The sequence below is a fragment of the Puma concolor genome, chromosome B4, assembly GCF_028749965.1.
Source record: "Puma concolor isolate L17-30 chromosome B4, mPumCon1.1.hap2, whole genome shotgun sequence".
In the NCBI taxonomy this organism is placed as follows: Eukaryota; Metazoa; Chordata; class Mammalia; order Carnivora; family Felidae; genus Puma; species Puma concolor.
Genome location: NC_141673.1, coordinates 27,548,944 through 27,576,640, shown reverse-complemented (window position 1 = coordinate 27,576,640; position 27,697 = coordinate 27,548,944). Strand labels below are relative to the sequence as shown.

At 38.5% G+C, this 27,697-nt stretch overlaps 1 long non-coding RNA gene across 1 annotated transcript in view; it reads right to left on the bottom strand.

Annotated features, from left to right (window-relative positions):
• LOC147578980 (uncharacterized) overlaps nucleotides 1-27,697 on the bottom strand; it is a 347,058-nt gene that overhangs the window by 192,786 nt on the left and 126,575 nt on the right. The window contains exon 5 of the long non-coding RNA XR_015253435.1: nucleotides 18,727-18,851. This is a non-coding gene — a long non-coding RNA (uncharacterized LOC147578980). The remainder of the gene's footprint in view (nucleotides 1-18,726; nucleotides 18,852-27,697) is intronic.

Genomic DNA, 27,697 nt, shown 5'->3' with positions numbered 1-27,697 from the left:
ACAGCTCAGAGCCTGGAGCCTGCTTCAGATACTGTCTATCCCTCTCTCTCTGCTCCTCCCCACTCACACACACACACACACACACACACACACACACACACACACTCTCTCTCTCTCTCTCTCTCTCTCTAAAATAAATTAACATTAAAAAATAGTTCTACATTTGATAATTTTCTTCTGTGATGATTAGCATTCATAAAATCTAAGCTATTCCAGATGACAGATCTACAAACTACTCTTTTGTAGCCTTTGTTACTATTGTAACTCATCACATATTAAGTCTACCTCATTGGTGGAGAGTGGACTCCAGGAAGACATGTCCCTGGCTTTATTCCCAAATGCAGAACAGAAAGTGTGTCCAATAATTATTTATTGAGTGAATCAATGTTTTCCTTCAATATAGCCCTTTAGCATTATTTGCAACCTATTAGAAATAGTTAATATAGGGGTGCCTAGGTGGCTCAGTCAATTAAGCAACCGACTCTTGATTTCGGCCGATGTCATGATCTCATGATTCATGGGTTCAAGCTCCACGTCTGGCTTTGTGCTGACAGCACAGAGCCTGCTTGGGATTTTTTCTCTCCCTCTCTCTCTGCCCCTCCCCTGCTCACTCTCTCTCTCAAAAGTAAATAAACATTAAAAAAAGAAATAGTTTATATATTATAATTATATTATTAGATGTTGCTGTGCTTCAAAATTTGATACTAAGAACTTGCACTATAAAAAGTTTTGCTTAATCCATGTTAATTTATCACAGGAATTTAATATCCCACTGACTTGTGTGTGCCTGTGTTCCCTGTGGAATTTCATTTCTATTAATAAGTTTGTTTACTGGACTACTTTTTGTCCCCAACATTTTGTGTGGTTGGTTTTAAATTTGACACCGGTGGATAGGAAGGAGTCAAGTCATTAAGATCTCAAACTGCTTCAGAACATGGTAATTAAGCTCTAAGAAGAATGACCCCAGGACCCATCTGTCCTTAATAAATCCATTCTTGAAAAGAAATTCTTTCTCCTAGTTCTATCAATTTCTCCCAGAAATTCCAGGTATAAATTCCTGAATTATTTTTACCCTGGAATTCTTATTCTTCATCACCTAGGCAGACAAGATTCCTACTAAATTTACACAGATGCTTAACGGGCCATATGCCTGCTGAAAACTGAAAGGACTTTACCTCCTAGGATCTTTTTAATGGTTGCCCCCTCAAATGCATGTTTGTTTTACTACTTCCTTTTCTGAACAAGCCTTCCCTCCACATCCATCTCCTACTCCAGATTTTCAGCTGCAGGACTGTAAAGAACAGAGGCTTTCCCAGGTGAGAATTGGCCAATGGCTCAAATCTATGATGTGAGCCCTTAGTCCCTGAAAGGATAAAAGCCCCAGTGTCTGTGAGGTTGGATAGAGGGCTCCTCAATGAGCATTCCCGGGAAGTAACTATGCAGATGGGCTAGCTGGTTTTCTCCCACAAACTTTTCTCCCCCAACTTTTTATTTTGAAAATTGTCAAACCTTTAGAAAAGTTGAAGGAACAGTTCATGGATACCTATGAACCTTTCATATAGGTTAAATAGTTAGTATTTTCCATGTTCCAAAGAATATTTTCTTTCTGTTTATACATCTACCTATGGATATAGATGTACACATTTACATCCTATTTGGTGGAACCATTTGAAATTGCAGAAATTGGGCGCCTGAGTGGCTCAGTCGGTTGAGCATCCGACCTCGGCTCAGGTCGTGATCCTACAGTTTGTGGGTTCAAGCTCTGCACTGGGCTCCATGCTGATGTGTCCTCTCCCTCTCTCTCTGCCCCTCCCCTGTTTGCACTGTCTCTCTAAAATTAATAAACATTAAAAAATTTTTAAGAAATTGCAGAAACTATAATATTTTACCCCTAAATATTTACATGTGTATTACCTGAAAAAAACAAGTATGTTCTCCTACATAGCCACACTACCATTGTCATACCCAAGAAACTTATCATAAAGTGAATAATATTTTATAATATATAGTCCATAGTCAAATTTCTCCAGTTGTCCCATAATATGTTTTATAGTTGGGTTTCTTTCTTTCCTTTTCTTGTCTTTCTTTTTCTTTCCTTTCTTTTCTTTATTTCTCTTTCTTTTTCTTTTCTTTCTATCCTTCCTTCTTTCTTCCTTTCTTTCCTCTTTCTTTTTCTTTTTTTTCTTTCCTTTTCTTTCTTTTTCTTTTTTTCCCTTCTTTCTTCCTTCCTTCCTTTCCTTTCTCTTTTTTCTTTTCTTTCTTTCTTTCTTTCTTTCTTTCTTTCTTTCTTTCTTTCTTTCTTTCCTTCTTTCTTTCCTTATTCCTTTCCTTCTTTCTTTCAGGTGGAGGGCTCTCTATACTCATTCAAGGTGCAGGCATTGCATCTGGTTATATATTTATTAGTCTCTTTTAATCTAACTTTACATACTTCCAATCCTGACCTTTTAGTTTCGCTTTGTTTTTCAAGTTTTTTGCAGAGTCCAGGGTAGTTAGATGTCTTGTAGAATGTGCCATATTCTGAATTAATCTGATTGTTTCCTTGTGATTCAATTCCACTTAAGCAATTTTGACAAGAATAATACATTGTGATGCTATTCCCATGAACTTTGAACAAACTCCAGAACAAGGATTTTATCAAGGCCTGAGTGATCAGATTCAAAAGAGTAAGAAAAAAAAATGAGATTTAATATATACTGCTTTTAGCAGAAGGGTGAGATGTCCAAAGCAAAATGAAAGAACGAGTATCCAAGATTCATGTCCAAGATTATTATTAACTTCTATATATTTGAAAGGAGCCCTTGTCATGTCAAATCTAACAACCTTTGTGAAATAATCAGAATTGAGATTTGTGCAGGGTCAACCTCTGCCCTAGCAAAGTGGGTAATTACTAATTTGGTGCAATTTCAGGAATGCAGGAGGCCACTCTGTCCCACTCAACTACACTGCCTCTATTGTGTGAGTAATGATTACCATCTACTATTATTAATGATCAAAGCTCTTTAATGAATAGCTACTAAATGTCAGGCCTTATGCTTAGTGTTTTATTGATCTGTATCTTACAACAACCCAATGGCAGAAATTATTATTCCCATGTTATAGATGGGAAACTGAGGCCTAGAGATGCAACTTCATCAAGGGTCCAAGCAGCACACTTGAGATGTTAATCAAAATCTTCCTCACAAACTCAAGTTCCATAATTATGTGTTTTACCTGGTACTCTTCTATTCACCAGTCTCACCTCATTCACCAAATAGCTTTGTCTTCTTTCTCTAGATCATACACTGCACTGAGCATCCAATAATAGCATTTTATGCCAATAGGTCCTCCTAGAAATTAAACTATTTTTTTTTTTAATTTTTAAAATTTTATTTGAGAGAGAGAGCATGTGAACAGGGGAAAGGGATGAAGGGAGAGAGAGAGCATCTTAAGTAGGCTCTGTGCTCCATGCTCGGCTCCCCTCCCATGACCCTGGGATCATGACCTGAGCTGAAATCAAGAGTCAGAGGCTCAGCCGACTGAGTCACCCAGGTGCTCCTGGAAATTAAACTATTATCATTTGTGCCATGCCTACTTTGTGCTAGGCTTCTCGCTGAAGGCTCTTCACACGTTTCCTCTCCCCAAGAACCATATAAAGAAGGTATATTTTAAGACTGTCCCACGGTCACCAAGCGTGTAAATGGTAGAGTGGAGACCTAACCCATATCTGACTACAGGCCGGAGCTCCCAAACAAGGCATTTTTCTGCCTGGCTATAGGAATAACCTGGCAACCCTGAAAACACAATGGCACACAGACTTGCAAGTAGTAGGAAAGGCCAAAACGCTGAATCATCGAACTCTAAACTCCTCTACCCCCATGCTGCAACCCCAAAGGAGGTCCCCAGGACATTCCCTGAAATGGGCCACTGGTTCCTGTGAGCAAATCACTACACAAGACTCCTCCCCTACAGAAAAAAGGTTGGTCCTCCTGTATTCAGCAAGGAACAGGAGCCAAAATACCACTAATGGGAAGAACACTCTCTCTCTCTCTCTCTCTCTCTCTCTCTCATCTCTATTTGTAATTCCTCCTACACAAATTCTTTGAGATGATTGGGTCTAATAAAAGAAAATATTTCCCTGCAGCTATAGAGAGCAAATGTCCCAAACTAAAACTCAGAATACAGTCTGACTACGATTGCTATACCTATAACAAAGATCTCCCAAGAAACAAACGAACAAATAAACAAAAAATCAGCCAAATGCATCCAACCTATTCTCCAGCCCTTTTATTGGGCAGGAAGTCCAGAAGACCAGCTTGGAGTTATCTCCTGGGGTGCCTGCCTTACTATGTCCTCATCTTTTGACAGCTGTGCCTCATCCATGACCAACCTACCTACCATAGCTGATGGGACCAGTTGTCCCTGTTAGGGAACACTCCCAGAGACTAGAATTCAGGAACTCCTGTGCCTTCCCTTGAGGTTCTAGAACTGATAAGAAATGAAAAGTCAACCTTGGCAGGGAAGAGTGGGAACAAGAAAGCAGGCTCACTGAAAGAGACTGGCACCACCCAAAGGGACTTGTCCCAGCCACAACTCTCAATTTGCCCTTAACACTGCCAAGTGATCCTACCACACATCCCTGGCCTATTTGCCTCTCCATTCCCAAAATGCACATTCTCCCCTCTTCAAACATTAGTCCTCCCATGCCCGCCTACTTCTCATTTGAGCCCTTAAATACATTCCCTATGATGGTCTCACAGACTTCACTTTCACAATTATGCTGCCCCCCCCCCCCGCCTTATTCCCATGAACCTACAGTAATTATTGCCCTTCTTTAAAAAATGAAAATCCTTCCTCTTCCACAATCCTTTTCCAGCCACCACGTCGGTTCCCCTTCAAAGCAAAGGATCTCTATTTACTGTCTACACTTTTGAAAAATTTTTAATCTTCTATTCTCTTTTCAGTCCATTGTAGTCATGTTTCCTTCTCAATCATCCCATGAAAGCTGAGAAAGGTCTCAACAGGTTTACTAATGAGTGACCTCTGATTTTGCCAAATCTAAGGATCACCCTCCTAGTTTTCTCTTGAGCTGTCTGCAGCATTCAACAAAGATGAGCGTTACCTCCTTTGCAAGATTTACATGGCCCTCCTTTCTCCTAGCTTTCCTTCTACTTTGCTGCCTCCTTTTCCATCTGCTTTACTGAATCTACCTTCTTTTGTTCTGCAAATGTCAAGGAAAGAAGAGTGAGGCAGGAAAGGAAGGAAAGCAAATACAACGGTACATTACAGAGCTGGCTTCTGCTTGGGATCAAGCATGACTGATTGTTCTAACTCCCTGGACCATCTTCCAAGAGGCCACATGAGTGAATGCATCTCAGGACTGGCTCCAAAGAGAGAAAGAGGGAATAATTTATCCACTGGCTCCCATTCCCCCTTGACCAAGCTTGACTCCATGAGGCGTTAATTCTTCCTCACTTCCCAGTTGCTTTTATACAGTCACTAAGCAGGCTGGCTTCAATACGGAATCCCCTGGGAAACAGGGCTTTTACTTTGTCAGGTGGCACCTACAAAAAGCCAGTGGGAGCCCACACAGAACCAACAACAGAGATAGAACAAATAAGCAAAGGCTCTTGGGTCAGGTGAGTTTGAGAGTGGCTGAAGTAGCTCATAAGACGTGTCTTATACAATATGTGCGTCCTTTTGGCATGATTCCACACTTGCCCACTGGACATTTCCATGTGAATGTCTAATGTTAAGCTTAACATGCTCAAAAGAGAACTTTTCCTCCCTTCCCACTCAAACATGCTCCTCCTATGCCTTCACTTTTTTGGCCAATAGCATCTTAATCCAACCAGTCGCTAAGCTAAAAATCAAAGAGTTACCATTGGATCTTCTCATTTCCTCACCACCCCCCTACCAGTAGGTCCTGTTGGCTCTAACTACAAAATGTATCCCCAATCCACTCACTTCTCTGTGTCCACACCACAGCCAACCTGCCACAGCCAGAGTGGGCCTTTTTTTTTCTTTTTTACATTTCATTATTAAAAAAAAAAAAAAAAACTTCAAACATATACAAAAGTAGAAATAATAGTAAATCAAACCCCAATTCAACAAGCATCCAATCATGGCCAATCCTGTTTCATCTCTAATTTTTTTTTTTATGTTTGTTTAATTATTTTTGAAAGAGAGAGAGCAGGGAAAGGGCAGAGAGAGAGGGAGAGAGAGAATCCCAAGCAGGCTTCATGCTGCCAGCGCAGAGCCCAATGTGGGGCTTGAACTGACAACTAACTGCAAGCTCATCATCTGAGCTGAAATGAAAAGCCAGCAGCTTAACCAACTGAGCCACCCAGGCACCCCTATCTCTAATTTTAAGGAAAATCTCAGATGTCATATCATTTGATATACAATGATATGGTTTTACATAAGTTTGCATCTCTTCAAAATAGGAACCTTAAAAGAAATAACTACAGAGGCACCTGGGTGGCTCAGTTGGTGGTTCGTGAGTTCGAGACCCACATGGGGCTCTGTGCTGTCAGCTTCAGATCCTCTGTCTCCCTCTCTCTCTGCCCCTCCCCCACTTTTGTGTGTGTGTGTGTGTGTGTGTGTGTGTGTGTGTTCTTTCTCAAAAATAAACATTCTTAAAATATCTTTTAAAAAAAATAAAGAAAAAAAATAACTACATCAAAGAAAGATCAATAAAAATTGCCAACAATTCTTTTAAAACTCTAACTATATAACATTACAGGATGCTCTTTAGAAAGGTAAAGCAGGTTGTGTCACTTCCTTGCTGAAAACCTTTCAGCGGCTTCCCATTATGCTTTGTATAAACAAAGCCAAACTCTTTACTAATGCCCAGAAGGTTTGACCTCACATGACCCCTGCCAATGTCTCTGGTCCCCTTTCCAGCCAGGTTCTCTCCGTCCACTGCATGCTAACCACACTGGCCTTCTTTGTGTTCTGCAAATGCTCCATGCCTGTTCCTCCCTGAGAGCCCTTAGTTGATCTCTCTGCCTAGAAGGCTCATCCCTGTCATCTTCCTACACTTGGCTCCTTCTTGTCATTCAGGTCTCAGCTTACATAGAACTCCTCTTGTCACCAGTCTCAAGTAGCCACGCAGTCATTACAACATAACCCTCTTCTAATTCTCTCCATAGTCCTTTGCCCATGACATTTCTGGTGTGCCTTGGACAGGTTTACACTTATTGTCAACTGAGACTATTAATAGTACCCCGTTGGATCTCAGATGTGGGCAAGCAATTTATGGTCACTGGAATTATAAGAATCTTTTACAGTAAAACCTTGGATTGTTAGTAACTTGTTCTGTGAGTGTTCTGCAAGACAAGCAAACATTTCTAATAAATTTTAACTTGATAAATGAGCGATGTCTTGCAATACGAGTAGCACGTGACAACAAATGTCACATGATCACAAGCTAAGCCAAAGGTTCTTTCCCCCCCCCCCCCATCCCTCCCTATGGGATTGTGGGTGATTGTCTCCCATGCTTGGATGCTCCGTCTCAGGCCATGGTGTTTGGCAGATATCAGTGATTTTTCAGCCAAGTTGGAAGGTGCCCACAACTGAAACTAGGGTATTTTTTCTCGCTTCAAAGCACCTATGGACAGTCCTTTGTTTTTCCATACAAGAGTAAGCTTAGGAATGCCTTGCTTCATTCTAGGTCAGGCTGCCTGCAGATATAGACCCTTTCCTCTGCTGCCTTATTGCCAGTTACATTAAATACAGTATATGACAACAGCTTACTACACTTATTTTCAAGTATACTATAGTCAACATCCGTGTGAGTGTATACAATGGCCCCCATGCAGAAAAAGTCTGAAAAGAAAGGCGGTAAGAAGGAGATGATTATGGTGGAAGTTAAGAAAGAAATCATTGGGAAGTAAGAAAGAGGTATGCGAGTGTCTCAAATTGGAAGATTTTATAAGAAGTCTATGTCTGCATCTAGTCTACAGAGGAGGAAGAGAAAAAGGTAGAGGAATCCCTCACTTCAAATGAGCTTAGGGGGATGTGTAAAATGTGAGAAACAGTGCAAAATTTTGTAGAAAAGCACCACCCAAATAAGGCTGTAGCAGTGTGAGCAATGAATCTGTTTCATGACAACGCAGTATCACATTTCTGCATAATCCTAAAAAGGAGGCAAAAACAAGTGTCATTAGATAGGGTCCTTGTTAAAGTTGCACGAACAGAAAAAGATTCCATTGAGCCAACAAAGAGCAGTGATTTCGTTAGTGATAGTGACGCTGTCCTACACAATAATCCTACTCTCTCTTGTCTCCCTTACACCAGCCACGAAGGTTTTCAAAGGTAAGTGCAAGTTAATTTATTTTTCTTTATATTTTGTATTTTATTTATTTTTTGTATTATATTACAGTATTGTAATCATTTTTACATGAATAATTTTTGGTTGTGAAATGAATCATCTGAATTTCCATTATTTCTTATGGGGAACTTTGCTTTGATATACAAGTGCTTTGGATTACAAGCATGTTTCTGGAACGAATTATGCTCGCAAACCAAGGTTTTACTGTAATTGACTTTGGCTTATTGTCTATCTCCTCCTACAAGAATATATGCTCCTTAGCATATATTTTCCGTGCCTCTAAGCTCTCATCTAACTATTTCTCCACTGTATCCACAGTGCTTGGCACTAGGGAGGTCTAAAGAAGGCAAGAAAGCAGGCAGGCAGGAAGGCAGGGAGGGAGGGAGCATGGGAGGGAGGGAAGAAGGAAGGAAGGAAGGAAGGGAAGAAGGGTGGGAGGGAGATCTCAGGCTCTCCAGCTGAGCTTGAGATCTTTCCAGCTCCCGGTTCAAATAATTCTTTGTATTCTCTGTCCTAGACTTCTATAATCTTCTATAAATATTCCTATTTTAGTTAACATAGATAGAATGGGTTCCTGTGACTTATAACCAAGCAATTCCTGAGAGCTGCTAATTTCTTTTAAGAAATTGTTCATTTTTCCCTTGATAGTATACTTTCTTCCCATCAATTATTCTGTTTAATATATTAAAAAAAAACAACTATTATAAGAGCCACAGTTATGGATTGAATGATTATATCCCTCCAAAGTTCCTATGGTGAAATCCTAATCCCCAAAGCAATAGTATTAGGAGGTGAGGGCTTCAGGAGATGAGTAGTTTATGAGGGTGGAGCCCTCACGAATGGGATTAGTGCCTGTATAAAAGGGACCTAGTGAGCTCTCCTGTCCCTCCTGCCATGTGAAAACACAACAAGAAGACAGTGGTCTATGAACCAAGAAGAGGGCTCTCACCAGAAACCTAACCTGCCAGCACTGTGATCTTGGACCTCCCAGCCTCCAGAACTGTGAGAAATACATATTTGTTGTTATAAGCCACCCAGTCTATGGTATTCTGTTATGGCAGACAGAGCTGACTAAGATAGCCATCTTTCTAAAACAGGGAAGGTCCACAGAAAGTATTTTCCTTAATCATAAGCCATTGAGAAGTTTGGAATTGCAAACAAGCAGTCTAAATAAAAGTAATCATTTCTACTCCACAGACTACCATAAATATTAGCAGCATTGGCAATAAAACTTCAGGTCCGGATTATGCATGGGCCCATTTTTACAAAAACATTTCAGTGGAAGATAGCACATTGTCAAAACAGCAATACATCATTGAAATAAGACCCAGATTTTTTTTTCACTCAAGCATGTAAGAAGCTTGTGTATGCCCATTGCTTTCAAGTTACTCCATTTCAGGAAATTCATGCTTTAAATAATCATTGTAAAATTAAACCTATTCTGTAAGGGAAAGAATGGTACGAGTCTTCTTTCAGACAGAACAATATAAAAAAACAAGCCTTGGTCTTGGTTGTTTTTTGTTGTTGTTGTTGTTGTTGTTGTTGTTTTTCCTTTTCATGGGAATGGTGAGGGCTAGGGATTGCCTTGAACTTCAGATGATAGCTAATGATGGGAATGTGGATTCATTGCATACAATATTGAGAAAAATTTAATAAGCTCCCTTCCCAAGTAATAGCAGCTGTCTCTGCATAAAGAATGAGATAACCAACCACTGGAGGAGATGACAAAGTTCTACTGGAGAAATGTACCCCGGTCCACCTCTCCTTCAACCTCAGATCCACTTTCTTCCCCTGACAAAAAAGGAAAAGTGAGTTTTAGCACTCAAAAAAAAAAAAGAGAGGGCATCAGTACAGGCACATACTACACCTTCCTTTAGTAAGCCCACTCTCAGGAGAGGTAAATGCCTTTTCTGTATGAAGTTTATATTTTTCCTCATTTCGTGAATATTTATTGCCCTGATCTGTCATTTGGATATGCAATGGTGAGTAAAATAGGCAAACGCCCTGTCTTGTGGAACTAATATTGTCCAAATACCAGCCTATGTCATTTTTCTATTGAGGCAGCATTGCATAGGTGTTATGGTCAGTCAAAGAGCCTGAGTCCAAATCCTGGCTTCACAACTTAGTAGTTCTGTGATCTCAGGCAAGTTACTTAAATTCCCCGTGCCTCAGTTTCCTCTTCTGTAACCTCATAGCTTTGTTAGGAGGTTTAAATGATTAAAGCAATTACTACAGCAATGAACAGTGTAAAGCAATTAGATTAGTACATGACACAGAGTAAGCTATAGATGAGAGTTTACCATTTCTATTATTATTATGGCAAAGGGTGGGATTGATTTGAAACACTTAATCAATGAATTGTTATGCACCCAAACATGCCTGACCAGTTTCCTGGTAGTCAGGCCCTTTTTCCTCCAGACAGGAATTATGAAGTTTCTTATCTGGAAAAACTGAATGGCTCCAGAGAAAAGACCTCCATAGAATGGCATCTGGAAGTTTCCCAGCGTTTGAGCTAACTCCCTGCCAATCACCCTAAAACTACTACCATCAGGCAGTGAGCCCCACCCAGGTCAGAAGCATTCCCCATTCTAATAATAGACAGACCTTTAACAATAGAGAGATGCCAAGAAAAACAGATAATGGCATCTCCGGGTAAATAAAGAAAAGACAGGGAACTGAAAAGAACTATAATCTGCTGAAAGATTAAGGAAGATAATTGCATCTATAAAACAGCATCAAAATGCTATGAAAAAAAATAACAGAGAACAAGAAAGAGTTCTTGTAAAATTAAAAATAGAATTGCTAAAATTGAAAATTCAATAAAACTTTTATATATAATACATATTTTTTACTTTATTTTCCAACTGTTCTCAATCCTCTCTCCCTCCCCCCAACAGCGGCAGCATAGATTCTAACTTTCCTAACCCATTTTTGTTCCATGTCCCCTGCCCTGGGCTACCCTGGAGGTCTCCTGACCAATAAAGACATCTGTAATCTTAAATCCCATGGCACATGAGGCTGGCAAATATCCAATGAGTGAAGTAAAGACTGAGTGATTGATGGCAGCAGTGAAGCTCCCTCCAGTGTCATACCTTTGCCAGCCCCCTTGGCTCAGTTTATGCTGCCCCTTCCTGAATATTCTCTCTCCCTTCTGCATGGAAGAGATTCCTGGCAAAGTTTATGAGTACATGAACATTGGCCTCGGAATTACACAGACCAGGTTTTATATCCAGTCTGTAATATGAAGTTTCCAGAGAATCATGTGTGTCAGAACACCTGTTGGCTTGTGGTCTTATTGCCACCATCAGCCAAAATGGTGACATCAGTTGTTTTTTTTTTTTAATGGTCTTTGTCAATGCTAGTCTGAGAAAATGCTATGTAAAGTGATAATTAGTATTAAATTAATGATAATAATTAAAGGCATACACACATACTAAAATGTAAAAACAAAAGATAAAGATGTATAGTATGAGAGAAAAGATAAAATATATAAAAGATCAATCCAGATCACATATCTGATAGGGGTTTGAGGAAAAAAAAGCAGATGGCATAAAATTATCAAAAAAAAGAACTCAAGAAATTTTCCTAGAGCTTGAAGAACATGAATTTTCAGAGTGAGAGAATTTAGCATGAAAGAAAAAAGCTAGACCAAAAACAGCATCATGAAATTCCAGAACACCAGACACAAAGAGAAGAAATGTAATCCTTACCTCACACCATACACCAAAATTGATGCCAGGTGGATTATAGATTTAAGTATGTAAGTTAAAACGTAAAATCCTTTAGGAAAGAATACAGCATAATGTCTTTATATCCTTATGATAGAGAAGTATTTTTTAAATAAGTCACCAAGTGTACAACTTATTTAAAAAATGACACATTTGACTACTTTAAATATATAATTTCTGTCTCATCAGAGGAGACTGTATCAAAGGCTGCCTAGTTGTTCACTCGTCCTTTTGTGTTTACTTCTTGTACACATAGTCAGACTGCATTTCTCAGCCTTGTCAGCAACAAGATGTAGCCATGTGACTGCATACTGGTCAATGAAATGCATTCATTCAGGACAAGATACCCTCCATCACTTTGAATATAACTGGTTTATGATATTTTCAGTATTTCTGAGGGCTTTAGGCTCAGCATGGAGATAGAGGCAGCAGAGAGGCAATACTGCTTTGTGGTTAAGGACACCACTCTACAGTCTCTCTGTTCTGCCAGCTACTGGCTGTATGACCTTGGGCAAGTTACCTCAGTTTTCTGTGGCTCATTTCCCTCATTATAAAATGTGGGGCATGACAAGGACAGGGCCTACCACATGTAGGCATTGTAAAGTTTCAATAATACATAGTAAGTGTTCAGATATCTTCTACTACATTTTTTAAAGAAGATTTAATCCACAATGTGAGTGCCAAAATGGTAGGGAAATAGTTATCAAAGCACTTAGATGACTTTTTCTCTGTCCAGTGAGGTACCTGACACATAATGGGTGCTCAACAAACATTTTTTAATGAACAAGTAAATGAATCTGAGAGTAAGTAACAGTGAGAAATTTACTTACACAGGATAAGCACGAGCCCCTCAGCACTATTCAGCAATATTTGCAGTGTTTCTCAATCCCAGTTCACATTAGAATCACTTGGGAGCTTTATTTTTCTTTTTTCTTTTTTTTTTTTTACCTTCTATAATTTATTTATTTTTTATAATTTACATCCAAGTGTAGCACATGGTGTAACAATGATTCCAGGAGTCGATTCCTTAAGCCCCTTACCCATTTAGCCCATCCCTCCCTCCCACAACCCCTCCAGCAACTCTCTGTTTGTTCTCTATATTTAAGAGTCTCTTGTGTTTTTGTCCCCCTCCCTGTTTTTATATTATTTTTGCTTCCCTTCCCTTAGGTTCACCTGTTTTGTATCTTAAAGTTCTCATATGAGTGAAGTCATGATATTTGTCTTTCTCTGACTGACTTATTTAGCTTAGCATAATATAATCTAATTCCATCCACATAGTTGCAAATGGCAAGATTTCATTCTTTTGATTGCCAAGTAATACTCCATTGTGTGTGTGTGTGTGTGTGTGTGTGTGTGTGTGTGTATATATATATATATATATATATATATATATATATATATATACCACATCTTCTTTATCCATTCATCCATCGATGGACATTTGGGCTCTTTCCATACTTTGACTATTGTCAATAGTGCTTCTATAAACATTAGGGTGCATGTGTCCCTTCAAAACAGCATACCTGTATCCCTTGGATAAATACCTAGTAGTGAAATTGCTGGGTCATAGGATAGTTCTATTATTTAATTTTTTAATTATTTGAGGAGCCTCCATACTGTTTTCCAGAGTGGCTGCACCAGTTTGCATTCCCACCAGCAATGCAAAAGAGATCCTCTTTCTCACTTGGGAGCTTTCTTAAACCATTAGTGACTGAACCCCATCCACAATCTCAACTGAATTGGCAACTCTAGGATAGGAAACAAGCATTGGTATTTTTTTTAATCAGGTGATTCTATGGTGCACTAGGTTCAGAATGACTGCTATTACTAATTGTGAGCTGACTCCTTTCCTATTCCCCAAGGTAACTGTTCCAAAACTCCCTTATTTCTTTAGGCTCCCAATTCTACCCCTGATCTTCTTATTCTTGGCAAATGGATATTCTTCATTTTCTCTTCTACTTCATCTTTTACTCTATTCTTCCTTGTTCTTCCTATTTCAGGAGAATATGTGTATCCTTAGACTCATTCACTGCCTCCATTTTGCAGTGATATGTGACATAGAGTGGACCATGCATCCATCCACTATCCAACTAGACAGTGACCTTCCCAAAGGCAGGGTTCATTCATTTTTGTACTCTCATTGTGAAGAAAGGTGGTGGCATACTCCCTCAGGGGTCAGGGAAGAAAAGCTGATGTCCAGCATATAGCAGGCACTTCATAAACATCACTGAATGGGGAGGTGGGGCCTTTACCTGGGCCTTGAAGGATCAGTAGGAATCAAAAAAGAAAAGGGGAAATTTTATAAGGTCATAGAAAATAAAAACTAAGATAAGGAATTCAGAAGAGCAGCATTTAACTCTTCCTAGAACTTTCTAGAAACTATCATCATTACACTTCAACCACACATACAAATAACTACTACTTCACACCAAAATTCCTCTGGTTGCAAATAAAATATGGCTTTTGAAAGTACTCTGTCAAGTATAAAAGACAATATAAATGAAAGAATGCTATTAAAAGAAAAAGGACACACTGGAAAGAGAAATCTGCAAAAAAACATCATTTTGTTTCAACAAGGAGATGCAAATGCAACTCCCTCTCTTGCTCCTCTATATCTGTAAAATGGAGACAATAATAATCCCTCCCTTCATAGGATTGATGAGATGTTTAAATGGGTTAATAAATATGAAGAACATAGAATAGTGTCTAGCATATCATAAGCACAATAAATTGTTAGTTTTTAAATAATGTTGTAGACAAAATTCCATTATAATATGCTAAAGATCATTACAGCTATTCACTTCTAAATAGCAGAATCCAACTGTAATCAAACTGTCAAGGAGGCTTGGAAACTCATGGCTCTCAAGTTACCCTTACAGCCCCTGTTGCTAGGGAAACTATCAACTTTTCCTCATAGATGTTATCTTCCCAGCCTTCACTCATTGTCCCTTTCCTCCACAGTCCTGAACCTCAAGGGACAAAAGAGGCTGCCTTGGATGGACCTGTTATTCCACATGTCCTGCCTTCTCTCCCTGGTCCTTTTGGCAACCCTGAGTAATATCACCAGGGGTTTGTCTAATTTTGTTAGTTTTCTTAAAGAAGTAAGTTGCCATGATTGATCACTTTTATCTTTGTCTTCTATCTTCTCGATGGCTATTTCTTTTTTTAAATTACTGAAGTGTAATTTACATATGGTAAAGTTTGCCCTTCTCAGTGCAGTCCTATGAGTTTTAGGAAATATGTACAATCGTGTAACCACCACCATGAAGATATACAGCATTGCAATGATCTCAAAACGTCCCCTTAGGTCCCTTTGTTGTCTCCATTTTCTGTTTTCTGCCTTTTCCAGAAAGTCATATAAATGGCATCAGATGGTATGATTTTGAGCTTTTTGAATCTCATTTCTTTTACTCAGAATAACAATTGGAGATTCATCCATATTGTTGCATGTATCAGAAGTTAGTTCCTTTTTATTGCTCAGTGGTTTCATTGTTTGGATGAACTATAGTTTGTTTATCCATTAACCAGATGAAGGACATCAGGGTTATTTACAGTTTTTGGTGCTTAAGAATAAAGTTGCTATAAACATTTGCATGTAGGTTTTTGAATGAATATGTTTTCAATACACTTAGGTAAGTACCTAAAAGTAGGATTACTGGGTCATACAATAAGTGTATATTAACTGTGAAACTGTTTTCTAAAGTGGCTATACATTTTGCATTCCCACCAACAATGGATGAGAGTTCCAATTGCTCTGTACCTTCATCAGCATATGACAATTGTTATATTTTACTTTATTTTATTTTATTTTATTTTATTTTATTTTATTTTTATTTTTATTTTCAGCCACTCTTTTATGTGGATAGCATCTCACTATGGTTTTAATTTGCATTTCTCCAATGACGCTGAGCATCTTTTCATGTGCTTATTGGGCATTTGTAGATTTTTAAAGTTTTTTTTCAAGTCATTTGTCCATTTTTTAAATTCTGGGGTTTTTTTTCCTTATTTTTGAGCTTTGGGAGTTCTTTATGTATTCTAGATACAAGGCCTAAGTCACATACGGACTTCCTGCTTAGTTTTTTATCCTCTCAAGGGGCTACATCTGATATTTTTGAGATGCTAATTGAGATGGTCCTTAGCCCATAGCCACTAGTCACAGGGGAGGCAGATGTTTATAGAAGAAGACAGGGAAGGCTTGATTGTATAGTAACCCAGAGATTTTCACTCTGTTCATTCTGTTCCATACAAGTTAGAACAATACCAAGGGTCTTTGGTAAGAGAGAAGAAAGACACAAAATAACACAAACATTTTCTAAAAGTGGGCCAAAGCCAGTAAGGGAAGAGTTAACTTGGTAGCTATTTCACTTTAAGATTGAATCAGGAGGTACCATTTTCATTTTGCCCTTACTCTTTAGAGTAAGGACACCCCCACCCTACTTCCCTTCTCTCCAGCTCCAATAGGACCCATCTGACTGGCTGAGCACCTGAGCCAGAAATCAGAAAGGAGAAAGAGGTTGGTCCTGAGAGAAGGAGAGCATGGAAAAAGGAGAAGAGTTCCTTGATGCCCATTAGGGAGACTCAGTGTGTACTGAGCAATGGCTTTCCATATTGCAATATCATTTGGACTCCCAGTGTACGTTTGATAGAAAGGTTTTTATGTAGGAAAGGTTTAGAGGTGGTAATCTCTTTGGGATTGCTGGAGGATCAGCATGGAGCAGGAGTATTGCAGGATTATAGGAGGATTGCTGGAACATGAAGCTATGTTTTCAAAGTTCTTCACAAAGCATAGTAGATATAAATTCTCCACATTAAAGAAGAGAGCAAAAGTTAAGCTTTCTTCTAACACACTGCAACATCCCACCTTCTAGCCATTAAGGAAGAGTTGGGAAGACTATGAGCCCAACTCCATATTTGTGTTTCTACTATTCATTTTACACAAAGGAAAGATAGACAGATGATAGGTAGGTAGGTAGGTAGGTAGGTAGGTAGATAGATAATAGATAGGGAACTACAGGCTTTCAACTCTTAATCATATAATCCTAGGATTTCTGACTCTGTATTAAATATTTGACCTGAGAATATGTTATGATTCTGAAGCACTCACAGCATCTAAGAAATGAAAAAAGACAACTTCAAATTGCCTGACTTTTCTATGGCAAATGTAAGTAGTCAATCTACTTTGATTTCCTTTCTCTTATGTCAAAACAAACAATTAAACCCTAAAACCAGAAGTGTAAATTCCTGTTGGCACAAATGATACCAAATATGCCCCAGTAAGTCACTAAATATCTTGACCTCTACAGCTCTTCTGTTGATCTCTATACTTTGGATTGAGTATTTCCCTAATCATCTGTATTTATGTAGGTCTGTTCCACATCATGGCACCCTGTGTAAGATGAGTGGTTCTGAAAATATATCACCATGGATCATCGGTTATAATGAGAAGTAGATTAACCCAGGGGCGTGCCATTGAATGATCTGCCAAAGGCACAGTTGACAAAGTCCTCATCAGTCAGTAGTGATATAAATACCATCCTCCTCAGTGGATCATTTGCAATGTGTCTCTCAGAGCTAAATCAGCGCTCTAATTGCAACATCAGTTATGGGCCCTGCTCAGTGATGAGAGGGGCAAAGATATGAGGATGTTCTCAGCCGAGGCTATTTATACATGCCACGTAGTCCTTAATTATCTAGTAGGGTGGGGATGGGAAGAGGCAGAAAGTTGACATATTCTAAAAATTGAATCTACCCACCCCCTCTATATACTATTCCCACAAGAGAGAAAATTCTAGGTACTTCCTTTCTAAGGAAAAAAAAAAAAAATAAGGTAAGAAATTCAAATCCTATGAGGATGCATGTAGTCTACCCAGTTGTCAACTGGTATTTCACTGCTGATATTCTTTTTAATTAAATGAATTCAAGTTTTATAAGCCCAAAATCAAATGATCAGTCTTGGTAGAATATTCCTTTTACCCTTCAAAGTGAAAGTTGTAGAATAAAACATTTATTTGGTTATTTTAGAACTTTGGTCAATAAAAAATCCAGACTTCATTATGAAAACTTCCTGGAACATAACATAGCAATCATTAATTACATATTCATAAATTAATATATTAAATGCCAGAGATTCAAAAATACAGTACAGGCAAAAATATAGCACAGGAAGAATATCAAATATAAGGTAAATATGGGAAGATATAGCTATAATAATGACTACATTTATTTAATGTTTTACCTATATTATCTCAGTAAATTCTTCCTACAACTCAATAACAGACATATTATTATCCTCATGTTACTGATAAGGAAACTATGGCTCAGAAGGTTAATTGATGCAAGTCACATACCATAAAGTGGGGTATCAAGATTCAAATTTTCATCTCCGGTCTTTACCCTAAAACATAGCTCTTTATTCTACGTATTTATATCAACCTGAGAGCCTTTCTTACACATCCTGCTTCCCAATAATGTTAACTGACCTATTTTTGACTTTTCAAGGCAATTACTCTCCCTCATAGCTCTCCTTCATGCATCTTTAAGCCGTGAATTCACTGTGAACAGTTGAACGTTCTACTTATACCTCAACTCAAATCCAATAATGAGATCATGATTGATCCAGCTTCTCTGCATGAGCAAAGATTTTGCACCATGCCCCCTCAAAACAGAGTAATTGCCCATGGTCAGTACCTGGTCTTGCTCCAATGAGCTGGTGGCTGGGAGGGCAGGAGCAGCAGGAGGGAGCCCCAACCTGTTAGTAGAGGCTGTCAGCCGGCATGATCCCCTCCACAGAGGCTGCAGAAACTTGGATTGACCTGGGTAATACAAATATGGTGAAAGGATTCAGAAAATACCACTGTGAAGAGTTTTCTTTTCTGAACTTCCCCCATCTGCCTAAAAGCAGAGCCTCACCCAAAGAATTAAGCTGTCCTAAGTGCCCTTCTATCACCGGAGATCAGCACCAGGATAAGAAATCACCTAAATAGACATTGTTGCTAAGCTGTTACATCTATCTATTCTTCTAAAGGCCCATTTATCTTCCCTAAAAGTCTTTTATTTTCCCCTACATGCCCTTTTCCCCCTCTTCTGACCCTATGATGATGGTATATAAGCTCCAAATTCTAACCACTTCCTTGATTCACATTTTTCTGTGAATTCCCATGCACATAGATAAATAAAAAAATCTGTTTTTTCCTCTTATTAATCTGTCTCTTGTCATTTTAATTCATAGACACCAAACCTTGAACCAAAGACAGTAGAGGAAAAGTTTTGCCACCACAATGCAATAGTTTGAAACCATCAAAAAATACTGTAAAAGAATATTTAATGACATGGAAAAAATCCACTATTTTCTAAGTTAAAAAGTTTGGGTTACCAAACTCAAATGTAGCATCGGATCTCATTTATATAAATATGTATGTTTGCATACATGCACTGAAAGTCTAAAAGAATGTTCACTAAATTGTTAACACAATTACCTTGAGGAAAAAGAGAAATTTTAACTCTTCTTGCTATTCTATTTTGTACTATTCAAGCCTGTAATAATAATAAACTTATATTACTTTTAATATTGAAAATATGCAGGGGTGCCTGGGTGGCTCAGTCGGTTATGCATCAGACTTCAGCTCAGGTCATGATCTTGCAGTTCATGTGTTTGAGACCCATGTCAGCCTCTATGCTGACTGCTCAAAGCCTGGAGTCTGCTTCAGATTCTGTGTCTCCCTCTCTCTCTGCCCCTCCCCAGTTTCTGCTCTCTCTCTCTCAAAAATAAAAATAATAAAAACATTTTTAAAAATATCGAAAATATGCAAATATATTTTTAAAATATGCAAATATGAAAAATAAGAATTGATGCATACATTTGCAAAAGCCATATTATTTTTAAGATTCATCCTAAAAAATCAAGATGAACTTAAAAATTAACCTATGAAAAAAATATTCATTGTTGTATTCGCAAAATAAAATTGCGAAGACAAAGTCCCATAATACAACATTAAACAAATAAAGTGGTATCCATAAAACTGATATTTTACTTTTTAAATTTTTTTAACAATTTTTAAAATTTAAATCCAATTAGTTAGCATATAGTATAATAATGATTTCAGGAATAGAATTTAGTAATTCATCACTTACATATAACACCTAGTGCTCATCCCAACAAGGGCCCTCCTTAATGTCCATCGCCCCACCCAACACCCACCAGCAACCTTCAGTTTGTTCTCTATATTTAAGAGTCTCTTATGGTTTGTCTCCCTCTCTGTTTTTACCTTATTTTTGTTTCCCTTTCCCTATGTACCTCTGTTTTGTTCCTTAAATTGCACGTATGAGTGAAATCATATGATATGTCTTTTTCTGACTGACCTATTTTGCATAGCATATACACTCTAGTTCCATCCATGTTGTTGCAAATGGCAAGATTTCACTCTTTTTGATCACCACAGAATATTCCATTGTATATATATATACCACATCTTCTTTATCCGTTCATCAGTCGAAGGACATTTGGGCTCTTTCCATACTTTGGCTATTGTTGATAGTGCTGCTATAAACATTGGGGTACACGTGTCCCTCAGATCAGCACTCCTGTATCCTTTGGATAGATTCCTAGTAGTGCAATTTCTGGGTCACAGGGTAGTTCTATTTTTAATTATTTGAGGAACCTCCATACTATTTTCCAGAGTGGTTGCACCAGTTTGCATTCCCACCAGCAGTGCAAAAGGGTTCCTCTTTCTCCTCATCCTCGCAAACATCTGTTGTTGCCTGAGTTGTTAATGTTAGCCATTCTGACAGGTGTGAGGCGGTATCTCATTTTGATTTTGATTTGTATTTCCTTGATGATGAGTGATGTTGAGCATCTTTTCATGTGTCCTTTGGACATTTGGATGTCTTCTCTGGAAAAATGTTTATTCATGTCTTCTGCCCATCTCTTTTGTTTTTCAGGTGTTGAGTTTGAAAAGTTCTAGATTTTGGATACTAACCCTTTATCAGATATGTCATTTGCAAATATCTTCTCCCATTCCATAGGCTGACTTTTATTTTTGTTGATTGTTTCCTTTCTGTGCAGAAGCTTTTTATCTTGATCAAGTCCCAATAGTTCGTTTTCGCTTTTGTTTCCCTTACCTCTGGAGACATGTCAAGTAAGAAGTTGCTGCAGCCAAGGTCAAAAAGGTTGTTGCCTGTTCCCTCCTCTAGGATTTTGATGGCTTCCTGCCTTATGTTAGGTTTTTCATCCATTTTGAGTTTATTTTTGTGTGTGGTGTAAGAAAGTGGTCCAGGTTTGTTCTTCTGCATGTCGCTGTCCATCTTTCCCAATACCATTTGCTGAAGAGACTGTCTTTTTTCCATCGGATATTCTTTCCTGCTTTGTTGAAGATTAGTTGGCCATACATTTGTGGGTCCATTTCTGGGTTCTCTATTCTGTTCCATTGATCTATGTGTCTGTTTTTGTGCCAATACCATACTGTCTTGATGATTACAGCTTTGTAATACAGCTTAAGTCTGGAGTTGTGATGCCTCCAGCTTTGATTTTCTTTTTCAACATTACTTTGGCTATTTGGGGTCTTTTGTGGTTCCATACAAATTTTAGAATTGTTTTTTCTAGCTCTGTGAAGAATGCTGGTGATATTTTGATATGGATTGCACTGAACATGTAAATTGCTTTGGGTAGTGTTGACATTTTAACAATATTTATTCTTCCAATCCATGAACATGGAATATTTTTCCATTTTTTTTGTGTTCTTCAATTTCTTTCATAATGAGCTTTCTATACTTTTCAGTATATAGATTTTTCACCGCTTTGGTTAGGTTTATTCCTAGGTATTTTACAATTTTTGATGCATTTGCAAATGGGATTGATTCCTTGATTTCTTTTTCTGCTGCTTCATTATTGATGTATAGAAACACAACCAATTTCTGTACACTTATTTTATGACCTGAGACTTTGCTGAATTCATGTATCAGTTCTAGAAATTTTTGGGTGGAGCTTTTTGGGTTTTCTACATAGAGTATCATGTCATCTGTGAAGAATGAAAGTTTGACTTCCTCCTTGCCAATTTGGATGCCTTTTATTTCTTTTTGTTGTTTGATTGCTGAGTCTAGGGCTTCCAACACTATGTTGAATAACAGTGGTGAGAGTGGACATCCATGATGTATTCCTAACCTTAGGAGGAAAGTTCTGTTTTCTTTCATTGAGGATGATTTTTCATATATGTCCTTTATGATCTTGAGGTATGTTCCTTCTATCCTTACTTTCTTGAGGGTTTTTATTAAGAAAGGATGCTGTATTTTGTCAAATGTTTTTTTCTACAAAAACTGATGTTTTTCTATCATAAATATTATTTCATGAGAAAAGATATGGTATATAAATGTGTATATAACATACAAATTGGGGGGAAAAGTCACAAAATAATAAATTATAGCATGACTTGTTTGATAAATTAAAATGTGCACAAAATATATTTATGTCCAGAAAAATAATCGGGAAGAATTTAACAAAAAGTGGATGGGAACAGATGGTTTCCATTTCTATATTTTTATGTCTATTTTTTTATTATCCTACAATGAACCTACATTGATACGTACCTCTTAGAAATAGAAGTTAGGGTTCTTGGTTTTATTTGGGGTTTCTATTTTGTTTCATGTAAATATTGATGGCTTTGACTGGAATTTAGGACTTTTCTTCATTCTTTGCCATCTCACTTGAGGCTGCTTAGAGCCCATGGAGAAGAGCATAAGTTTTTAAGGTTGTATAGTCATGACACAAAACAGACTAGATTAATAAGCATATATTTTAACACAGAAAGCAGAGGCAATTTCTTGATCTCCATATGAAGTTTTCTTATTGGGTATTATTCATTCATCATTCAGTGGCAGGTTGTCCCCAGAGGTTGGTGCTACTCTGACACTGCCCCTACAAAGTCCTATGCTCCTCAGAACCACAATAACAAAATTTCTTTGAGAATTTTTTGCAAAATGGCAGCATACTGGAGAGTAATGGAGATGCAGATGAACATTCTAATGCAGTCCATTATTTCACAGTAGCTGTAATCTGAAAATCATCCTTATAAATATCATCGTCTTCCTCAAAATATTAAAAATAGATTTACCATGTAATCTAGCAATTCCACTTCTGGGTATATACCCAAACAACTGAAAGCAGAGACTTGGACAGATATTTGTACATCCACATCCATAGTGGCATTTTTCACAATAGCCAAAAGGTAGAAGCAACCCAAGTGTCCACCCACAGATTAATGTACATGTGTGTATGTGTGATGAAAAAGTATTCCATACTGTGGGTCTTGGGCAAAATTGTTTGAAAGCCTCTGCATTAAATCATATGTCCAGATATGGGAATTTGAAAAAACAGTATAAATTATAAATTAGTTAATTTTTATTAATATATATCTAATAGTAATCAGCAAAATCAGCAAAACATGGTGGCATGCAAGCCCTTAGAGTTCCTACTTTACTACTTCCCTTTTCTGAAGCATATTTCATTCTGAATTCACTTCAACACCTTCACAGTCTCCACAGGATTTCCAACTCTCTAGTCCCTTTGTGATAATTACGTTTAGACATATACTTGAAATCTAAGTAGTAAAGGATATGTTTAGTCAATAAATAGTAAATTTCTCAGGGCACCTGGGTGGCTCAGTAGGTTGAGGGTTGGACTCTTGATAGCAGCTCAGGTCATGATCTCACGGTTGGTGAGATCAAGCCCTCTGCATCAGGCTCCATGATGACAGCTCAGAGCCTGCTTGGGATTCTCTCTCTCTCTCGCCCTCTCTCTCAAAGAGCCTACTTGGGAGTCTCTCTCTCCCTCCTCTCTCCCCACTCGAAATAAATAAATACACTTAAAAAAATTTTTTAGGGGCGCCTGGGTGACTCAGTCAGCTGAGCAACCGACTTCGGCTAAGGTTATGATCTCACGGTCTGTGGGTTCGAGCCCCGCATCAGGCTCTGTGCTGACACCTCAGAGCCTGGAGCCTGCTTCGGATTCTGGGCCTCCCTCTCTCTCTGCCCCTCCCCCGCTCATGCTCTGTCTCTCTCTGTGTCAGAAATAAACATTTAAAATTTTTTTTTAATTTTTTTTAAAGATTTAAAACATAAATAAATATAGTAGATTTCCTGAATATTTTATTCTACTTAAGCAAAGAAAGATTTTCCTTACCCCACTAGCACTTCAAATTTTCAAGCTTGGTTGCTGAAAAATCTTATCTTTTCCATTTCTTGACCCTTGACAAAGGTCAAGAAGAAGCCCAGTGTGGACAATGTTGGAGGTCAGCCCAGGCTGAAGTGGACAGCCAACTGACACCGAGTAGAATGATGAACAATCATGTTAAAACCTGATTTTCTAAGAGAAGCCAAAAATTTCTATTTTTACATGAAATGTCCTGTTTTTAAATGTTTGCAACCAATTCAAAATAACTTTAGGCACTTTAAAGGACAAATAAGGAGCACCTGGGTAGCTCAATCAGTTAAGCCTCCTATTCTTGATTTCTACTTGGGTCATGATCTCACGATTAATGAGATTGAACCCTGCATCTGGCTCTGCACTGAGCATGGAGCCTGCCTAAGATTCTCTCCCTCTTCCTTTGCCCCTCCCCTGCTCACTCTCACTCTTGCCCTCTCTCTCAAAGAATAAGAATAATAATAATAATGGACAAATAGAATGTATCTGCAAGCAGCCCAGTTTATGACCACTTGTTTCAGAAGTCCACTAGATAAGGGTTAACAATTACTCTTCAGAGCCTCCCTAACTTCACCCCATCTTCACTTCCACCCATCCCTTACCCTGGAATTAACTGTTCTTTGATCTGATTTATTAGAGCAATTTGTACATATCTTTATAGTGCTCACTACATTTGGTGATAGTTTCATTGTTGTTGTTTTTACCCACCCATCTGCCTTGCTAAAGATAACTATCATTTAATGTTGAACCCTGAGATTTGTGCTCAGTCAGAATTTGAGGAAATCCATTTGAGGCCCACTCTGACAAAACACAACTTTGGTTGAATCACTTGAACTCTTTAGGCTCAGTTTTCACATCTAAAATGTGAGTTAATAATAATCATGTATAAAATGGGGCTGTATTACTAGCTATGGCAATGAAGATACAGTGAGGTATCAGCAGTCCAACCTTTCCAGAAGCCTTGAGCGTAGAGGGATTTTTTAAAATAATTATGATAATAGGTGGAATATTGAGTGCTTACATGTTCCAGGCACTTCCTAGATGCTTTATATGGTCTCCAAATCTTCACGACAATTCTAAGTTGCTTATCATTATTTGCATGTTAGCTGTAAAGAAAATAAGGCTCGAGGCAGCTGAATAGCACTTCTACTAAGGGGCAGATCTGGAACTGATTTGCTCTACTTCAAAGCTACTATCCTGAGCATGCCCATAACTTGCAACAGTGTAAAGTCTCAGAATGGGGTCATTCCTTTAATTTCTTTGGTTCCTAAGGCAATAAGATGGACTTACACTCTCGTGTCTTTTATATTCTCTTTGCAGAGATGCATGTTTGCATTTGTTTATGAAAAAACATATCCAGAGGCAGTGGCTAGACTGGATGGATGGTTGACTGTGAGGACACAGAAAGGGGTTGGCCAGAGATTGATTTTAAACAGATTTCTCTAAGGACACCGAGTTTGAAAAAAGTTCTCAACAAGGACAGGAGAGGGCTGAGCAGATGTGGAACAGGAGTTGCTTGTGCCTCCTGGACCCCCATCCCCACCTATCCCAGCTGTGGACAGTAGGACTACAGATGCTGTGTCACCAGCCAGGCAAGAACTGAGGCCAAGGTGACAACTGTCCAGGAAAAGGTGGAGACTGCTCAAACTTCTGGCAAGTCCTTTATCTTGGTGATGGCAAGTCTTGCCTTTCATCGTGGAAAGGTAAATACAGGAACCTAATAGACGGTTCTCAGCTAATGAGGGTTTGCTTTAACTAACGAAGTTCTTACTCTGTTCTTATTTAAAGAGTAAGCCCTGGTGAGTAGTTGGTGTTTCTCTTGTACATTTTTTTTTTAATTTTTTTTTCAACGTTTATTTATTTTTGGGACAGAGAGAGACAGAGCATGAACGGGGGAGGAGCAGAAAGAGAGGGAGACACAGAATCGGAAACAGGCTCCAGGCTCTGAGCCATCAGCCCAGAGCCTGATGCGGGGCTCGAACTCACGGACCGCGAGATCGTGACCTGGCTGAAGTCGGACGCTTAACCGACTGCGCCACCCAGGCGCCCCTCTCTTGTACATTTTAAAAGGCCTTACCAGTATTATTCCCAAAGGAGGGGGTGGCACCATTCTGAACATAGTTTTTATCACATTGCCATTGTAAGTCCCTACCATTTATTTCTAAGTAACTATATACGAGAAAAGGAAATAAAACACTCCCAGAGACCTTTACAAATTCAGATAAACTTGTCTGGGGCTTTTGGTGATTTAGTTGGTGAAAAGCTGTTTTCACAATCCAGAGCAATGATATATGAACACAATGGTATGCCCACAATAACCTGGGAAGGCTTTACGCAGATGACCTAGCTGAGGAAAAGCCAGCTCTTGTATCCAAGTTTCTATTTTCTAAAGATAGAAATAGTTGAGGAGGGAGGGTCCTGCAGGGACATTTTGAGCAATGTTAAGGAGATAAAAATGACAAGAGCCAGATTAAACCAGATTAAACCAGATGAGAATAGCAGGTGGGACTTCAAAGGGTGCCAGGGCGAAGAAGAAAGAATGTCCTCAGTCATAGGGCATGAGGTCAAAGGGACACCATGGGGTGGCCTGTTGGCCAGCGTTTGGTGTTCCGCAGAAAAAGCATGGGTTATTCCAAGCCAGTAAGCAGATCTGCCTCCCCTAGGGAGCAAATACTTGCCCAGTAGTCCATAGAGTGACCCACATTGTTTTTTTCATTTTTCCAGAAGGAGTGAACATATCAGTGCACTAACAACTTGAAACCCAGCCTAGCTGACTGGCATCATGGGAGTTGACCAGCCTGTTTTGTGGAGGACATCCAACTCTGAACTCAGATTTCCTTGCTTCCCACTGTGTCAGTCCAATGTGATGCCTATCCCTTGCATCTCCCATGGGTAAAAAATAAAAAAATAAAGTAATTTAAAAATCTGTTTCTGAACATAAGTGTGGCAGCAATTAGGAGAGACCCTGATGGCTTGGCTTACTTTATCCTCAAGACAATCCTATGAGGGACATACTATTCCTTTTACTTATAAATAAGAAAACCAAGGCACAAAAGGGTTAAGTAATCTGCCACAACAAATCAATGTTTTTAAAAAAAAAATCCTATGTAGCTCTAGAATCCAGATGTTTAAACACTAAGCTGTACTCTCTTTCATGATACATGGAAAGTACTTTGACAATGCTTGCCACATAGAAAGAGTTCAATAAATATTGGCTACTATTATTATTCTCCTTTTATGTACAGACATTTATATTTCAGCTAAATAATACCAGTTAAGGCTATCAGTTAACTAAAATCTATTTAAAATCACTGTTTATTAAAGTATATTTCTTGGGAACTTCTACTAGGGTTAGGTAATATCTATGGTAGCCAGTGTCCAAGATGGTTCCCAATGGTCCCTGCCTTACACCCTTGCACAGTCTTCTCCCATATTATATCAGAGTTGATCTGTATGGTCAACAGAATA